Below are 7,626 nucleotides of genomic sequence, written 5' to 3' on the forward strand. Positions count from 1 at the left end.
AGTCTGGGTGGGCACCATCTAATCAGCTTCCAGCATGGCTAGGATAAAGCAGGCTGAAGAACTTGGAAGGACTAGACTTGCTGAGTCTTCCAGCCTTCGTCTTTCTCCCATGCAAGATGCTTCCTGCCCTTGAACATCAGACTTCAAGTTCTTCAGCTTTTGGGCTCTTGGACTTACACCAGAGGTTTGCCAGGCGTTCTTCGGCCTTCGGCCACAGGCTGAAAGTTGCACTATCAGCCTCTCTATTTTTGAGGCTTGGGGACTGGAACTGATCCACCACTGGCTTCCTTGCTCCTCAACTTGCAGACAGCCTGTTGTGGGCCTTCACTTTGTGACTGTGAGTCAATTCTCCTTAATAAACTCTCTTTCATATATACATATATCCTATGAGTTCCATCCCTCTAGTAAACCCTAATACACCCCTACATACCCCAATAAAAAATAAGTGACAATGACTTATTTAGAGTATACCCCCAACTCACACGACAATCCAGGATGTCTTGTTAATTCTGATAAGATTCAGGGAACAGCCAATTTCTCGGAAACAATGTGGCATGAGGCTCAAAGCCTGGCCACTGGGACAGTAAAGGAAGAGTTACCTTCTGGCCCTCACTACCAAAAAGGGAGCTCAGCAATCCATTTGATTATTTGAATATTGGAGACAGCATCATCTTGTCTTAGTTTATTAAGGCTGCTATAACAGAATACCATAGACTGGGTGGCTTGTAAACAATAAACATTTATTTCTCACAGTTCTGGGGGCTGGGAAGTCCCAAAATAAGACACTTGCAGATACAATGTCTGGTGAGGGCTCTTCCTGGTTCATAGATGACTGTCTTCTTGCTGTGTCCTCATATGGTAAAAGGGGCAAGGGACTTCTCTGGCGTCTTTTATAAGGACATTAATCCCACTCATGAGGGAATCTTCCCTCATGACTTAATTATCTCCCAAAGGCCCAATCTCCAAATACCATCACAGGGGATTCAATTTAAACATATAAATTTTGGGGGGATGTAAACATTCAATCTATAGCACACCTCATTTAGGCATTTTATTGATACCAATATATAAAGTGACGAGAAAATATGCTAAATTTTTAGCTGGGGATCTCAGCAGCGAGCAGAGATAGAGGCAGTGCAACTGGCTGTTTCAGCAGCCCTAATCTGGGAGGTACAAAGACTCTAGGATCTCTTTGAACTACAGATCTCTATTGCTAATAACTATGCTCATTAAAGCCTTTGGCAAAGAGTGAGAGGTTTCCTGACTGCTGAGCCAAAGTTAAAGCTAATGTTATCTACTGGATGTCAGCAGCTGTCTAGACCCAAGGAAATTTGGAAGATTGGCTATAATAGGGTAGCAACACAATGGCCTAAATTCAAAGCCACTGTTGTTACTCTAGACAATATTCCTAAAGGCCATGTATGTTTTATTTTTACTCACTCTTGGGCTGTGACTAACAGCATAACTATTTGGTTGAATACCTGGGTGATGACTGATTGGTATGTTAAAGACATATCTCTGTGAGGCTGTGGGCTCTGGAAAGGCATTGCTACAGCCAGATGGGGCATTTATATAATCCATATGAATACTTTTGGGAAGAGTCCATACTGAGATAAGAATAAAACAATGTGGCTGATCAGGCTAGCACAGCCTATACAGGCAGCATCACTACCTGAACTTGTCCTTATACATTAATTTTATTATTACCATCATTTCCTGGGTCTATTTTTATTGACTGACTTTTCTCCCAATTAGAGATCACATTTCTTGATGCTTAGCATGTCTAGTAATTTTTAGTTGGCATTTTAAGTGCTTGACTTCCTGGTTGTTGTCTTCCTCTAAAAAATATTTGAATTTTATTTTGACAGGCTACTTGGGGATTAGCTTGAATTTTTTTTTTTTTTGAGGCTTGCTGTTAAGATATATTAGGGCAGATTAGAGTAGTATTTATTCTAGGGTTAGTTCTAGGGTTAGTTTGTATTATGTAAAGACACAGATAGGTGAAAAAAAGAATGGAAAAAAATGTAGCATGAAAACATGAAGTGTAGGGATAGCTGGAGTAGCTATATAAAAACCAGTCAAAGTAGACTCAGGACAGGGAATAATAACAGAAAGAAAAAAGAAATTTCTTAATGATGAAAATGTCAAATTATGAAAACATTGGCAGAGACCTAAAAATAAAGCAATAATTGTCAGAACTGGAAAAATAAATAGACGGATTCATGATTACTTTTAGAATCTCAATACTCTTCTTTCAATGAGAACAAGAAAACAAAAAAAAAATTAGTGAGGATATAGAAAACTTTAGGAGCACTATAATCAAATTAACCTAATTTATATTTATAAAACTCTACTTCTAACAACAACATAATACACATTTTTTAAAGTACACATGGGACATTCAAGATAGATCACATACTAGATCATAAAAAAGTCTCAAAAACTTGGGAGAATTTAAACCATATAGAGAAAAAAAAACCTGGAAAATCTCCAAATATTTGTCAATTAAGCCTCATTCTAATGACTGATGGGTCAAAGATGACATCAAAAGGAAAGCTATAAAACAAAAACAAAATCCATTAAAATTTATGAAATGAAACTAGACGAGTGCTTTAGAGGAAAATTTACAGTTTCAAGTACTTATATTAGAAAAGAAGATAGGTTTAAAATCAATGATCTCAGCTTCCACTTTAAGAGGCAAGAAAAATAAAGTGAAAAGAAGGAAGGAAATAATAATGGGAGAAATGGAAATCAATGCAATAGAACACAAACAGCTGAGAAAATCAAAGAACCTAAAAGGCAGTTATTTGTAAATATAAGTAACATTGATACACATCTAGCTGGACTGGACAAGTAATAAAGAGACAATGCCCAAATAACCAAAACCAGGAATGAAAGAGATGTCACTACAGACCCCATAAATGTTAAATGTATAAGTTTATATAATAAAGGAATGTTATTATCATCTTTATGCCCATAAATTTGATAACTTACATGAAATAGACAAATTCCTTGAAAGGTATAAATTATGAAAAATGAATAAAGAATATATAGCAAATGTATTAGTCCGTTTTCATGCTGCTGATAAAGACATACCCGAGAAGGGACAATTTACAAAAGAAAGAGGTTTAATTGGACTTACAGTTCCACGTGGGTGGGAAACTCTCACAATCCTGGTCCAAGGCAAGGAAGACCAAGCTCTGTCTTACATGGATGGTGGCAGGCAAAGACAGAACTTGTGCAGGGAGACTCCCAATTTTCAAAATCATCAGATCTCGTGAGACTTAATTCACTATCACCAGAACAGCACCAGAAAGACCTGCCCCCATGATTCAATTACCTCCCACTAGGTCCCTACCACAACGTGTGGGAATTCAAGGCGTGATTTAGGTGGGGACACAGCCAAACCATATCATTCCACCCTGAGTCTCTTCCAAATCTCAAGTCCTCATATTTCCAAATCAATCATGCCTTCCTTACAGTCCCCCAAAGTCTTATTTCAGCATTAACTCAAAAGTCCACAGTCCAACGTCTCATCCGAGACAAGGCAAGTCCCTTCTGTCTATGAGCCTGTAAATTCAAAAGCAAATTGGTTACTTCCTAGATACAATGGAGGTACAGGCATTGGATAAATACAGCCATTCCAAATGGGAGAAATTGGCCAAAACAAAGGGGCTACAGGCCCTAAGCAAGTGTGAAATCCTTTTTTCATAAAGGACAAGTATACGGTAAAGTTTCTGAGCCTTTGCACGTGCGAAAAATGGTTTTCTGTCCCACTTGTTGATATTCTAAAAGGACGTAGCATTTTAGATTCAAAATTGTTTTCCTGTCAGAATTTTGAACCATTGCTTTGTTTTCTTCCTAAATCTAGTGTTTTTTGTTTGTTTGTTTGTTTGCTTGTTTGGGGTTGGCTTGGTTTTGGTTTTTTTAGAGATGGGGTTTTGCTGTGTTGCCCAGACTGGAGTGCAGTGGCCATTCACAGGCACTATCCCACTAGTGATCAGCATGAGAGTTTTGACCCACTTGGTTTCCAAACTGGACCAGTGCCCCACTTCTTAGGCAACCTAGTGGTCCTTTACTCTTTGGAAGTCATCATATTCATGCTGAACTTAGTGTGGGCATCTGATTACCATAGCACACACAACCCACACACATCTCCTGGTCTCAAGAGATCCTCCCATACAAGCCTCCCAAATGGCTGGGACTACAGCTAAATTTAGTGTTGTTGATAAAAACTCCAGTGCCAATCTGAAACATCTTCCTTTGTAGCATTTACTTTGGTACCTGAGTTCTACAATATGTGTACCTATGGATCTTTTTAAATTCATGGTACTGGGTACTTCCAAACAGGATTTGTGCCATTCTTTACTTTTGCAATATTCTATTCTTGCATTTATTTGATTATCTTTCACCCTTATTTTACTTATTCTGCATTATTGGATTTTATGTTAGTTGTTTTGAACCTTCTGAAATGAACACCCATGCCTCTTTTTTCTTTTATCATTTTTTTTTCTTTGTTTTCAAGTTCTCCATTTTGATAGATTTTTTTTTTACCCAGTACAGTCAGGCATCTATATCTGTGGATTCCACATCCATGGATTCAACCAGCTGGCATGGAGAGAATTGGGGAATACAAATTTCACAAAGTCCCAAAAAAACAAAACTTGATTTGCAACATGCTGAGTATGACATTTAATCCACATAAATGAAGTGACCTGTAGGCATTGGTATTTGTTATTCTAAGTAATTTAGAGGTGACTTAAAGTATATAAGAGGATGTGTGTGGCTTATATGCAAACACTATGGCATTTTATATTAGGAACTTGAGCATCTGTGAATTTTGGTATCTGTGGGCTGTCCTGGAGCAGACCCTATGACTACTGAGGGACAACTGTAGTTCTATGAAGTGTTTTCTCCAATTATCTGGAGACCCTTGGTTGGTAATTTCTGTTTAAGAATGAAGGACCAGGTGGATTACCATAGATAGTTGGTGTGACTTTACTCGACTATTGAGCTTCTTCCATGAACACAAGAAGTGAGAGCTCTATGTTTCCTTGCTTTTTTATTAATTCAGTAAATATATAGGGTTGGGTATGGTGGCTCAGATCTTTAATCCCAGGACTTTTGGTGGCTGAGATGGGAGGATCACTTGAGGTCGGGAGTTCAAGACCAGCCTGGCCAACATGGTGCAACCCTGTCTCTGCTAAAAATACAAAAATTAGCTGGGCATCATGGCAGGTGACTATAATCCCAGCTACTCGGGAGGCTGAGGCAGGAGAATCTCTTGAACCCAGCAGGTGGAGGTTGCAGTGAGCTGAGATTGCGGCCACTGCACTCCAGCCTGGGCAACAGAGAAAGACTCCATCTCAAAAAAAAAAAAAAAAAAAAAAAAAAGAAGAAGAAACCAAAAAACCAAACAAACAACAAACAAACAAACAAACCCGCCAAATATATAATAAGCACCTATTGGTTGTTCTGGGCAATATTGACACCACCATGGTGAGCAAAATAAGACATGATTCTTACTTTCATCGATCTTACTTTTAGAAAGAGAGAGAGTAATCAAAAAACATTTAAATAAATGAATAATTGCCCACTAACATGTGATGAAAAGACCACAGTTATATGAACGCATATAATAAAATAAATTATTGTATTAGGATACTTTTGGTTGCTAGTGACAGAAACCTATGTGAAGCTGAACTAATGAAAAGGAAATTTAATGGCTCACTTAGTGAAGAGTCCAGGTTCATAGTAGGGATCTATCTCTTTTCATCATTTGTCTTTTTTTTTTTTTTTTTTTTTACTTTGTGTTGTTTTCATTCTCTAGTGGGTTCTCTTTAAGTGGTAACAAAGATGGCTACCAGTGGTCTGGGTTTGCGCCCTATAAGCCTAGCAACTCCATTCTAGACACCAAAGCAACTTGCAACACCTAATTTAACTGTCCTATTATTTAAGCAAGCCCCATAAATAGATATCTTTCTCAATAATTTTGTAACAATCCCTGGATTATGTCTCACTTACCTGGCTCTGCCACCTGTCTCCCTTAGAATCTATTACTTTGCCTGAGTATGGACTCTCCTGATTGGTTAGCTGTAGATTATGTGTGCATCCCTAGAGTTAAGGGGTGGAGTGAGCCATAGGCCTTAGATAGGAGGAAGGTTGCTTCCACAAAGAAAAATCAGTCAAGACAATGAATGTGTCATGGGAAGTGCATGACATTTGATTTTAGACAGATTTGTATTCAAATTCCGCCTCTGCTGTTACGTGCCATGTGATCAGGGCAAAATCAGGGCAAATCAATCATCTCTTTGGGCAGTTCCTTGTGTTTTTTTGTTTTTTGTTTTTTGTTTTTTTGAGACGGAGTTTTCCTTTGGTCGCCCAGGCTGGAGTGCAATGGCACAATGTCAGTCCACCACAACCTCCACCTCCCAGGTTCAAGCGATTCTCTTGCCTCAGCCTCCCAAGTAGCTGGAATTACAGGCATGCGCCACCATGCTCGGCTAATTTTGTATTTTTAGTAGAGACAGGCTTTCTCCACATTGGTCAGGCTGGTCTTGAACTCCCAACCTCAGGTAATTCACCTGCCTTGGCCTGTCAAAGTGCTGGGATTATGTGTGTGAGCCACCACGCCTGGCCGGCATTTTCTTTCTTTGCATATTGGTAAGCTTTATGTAAATAACATTATACTGCATTTTCCTTCTGTAACTTGTTTTTTGTTGTTTGGATTTATTTATTTATTTATTTATTTATTTATTTATTTATTATTTGAGACCGAGTCTCCCTATGTCGCCCAGGCTGGAGTGCAGTGGTGCAATCTTGGCTCACTGCAACCTCTGCCTCCTAGGTTCAAATGATACTCTTGCCTCAGCTTCCTGAGTAGCTGGGACTACAGACGTGTGCCACCACACTGGGCTCATTTTTGTATTTTTAGTAGAGATAGGTTTTCGCCATGTTGGCCAGGCTGGTCTCGAACTCCTAACCTCAAGTGATCTGCCCTCCTCAGCCTCCCAAAGTGCTGGGATTACAGGCGTGAGCCCCTGTGCCTGGGCTGTTGTTCAAATTTGTTTGTGACATTCATTCATGTTGATTCATGTAACTGTAATCCATTAATTCCTACTTTAACATAATATCCCAGTATATGAGTACATTGTAATTTTTAATTCGTTTTTTAAATTAATGGATATTTAAGTTGTTTATATTATTTTGTTATTAGAGATGCAATGTTTGGAACATTCTTGTGCATATCTACATGTAAATGTGCAAAGATTTTCTCTAGGGAACATATCTAGGAATGGAATTACTGAGTCTTAGGGTATGACAGTTAACAGCTAGACTAGAATTTGTCAAATTATTTTCAGAGATTGTTATAATCATTTACACTCCTGCCAGCAGTGCTTAAGAATTCCCACTGTTCTTCGTCATTTGATAACATTTTCAACATCTGAGATGGCTGACAAATAGAAGATACGAATATAAAAAAATAAGATAGTACAATGGAATAAGTGTTCAATTTGTACAATGGGAATGTAAAAGTAATGGAGATCCTTTGTATCTACAAGCATAAAAAGCTGCAAGGGTAGAAGGGACAACAGGAGCCTTTTCTCTTCAAAGTAGGGCAAGTGA

Source organism: Theropithecus gelada, chromosome 8, assembly GCF_003255815.1.
Source record: "Theropithecus gelada isolate Dixy chromosome 8, Tgel_1.0, whole genome shotgun sequence".
Taxonomy (NCBI): domain Eukaryota; kingdom Metazoa; phylum Chordata; class Mammalia; order Primates; family Cercopithecidae; genus Theropithecus; species Theropithecus gelada.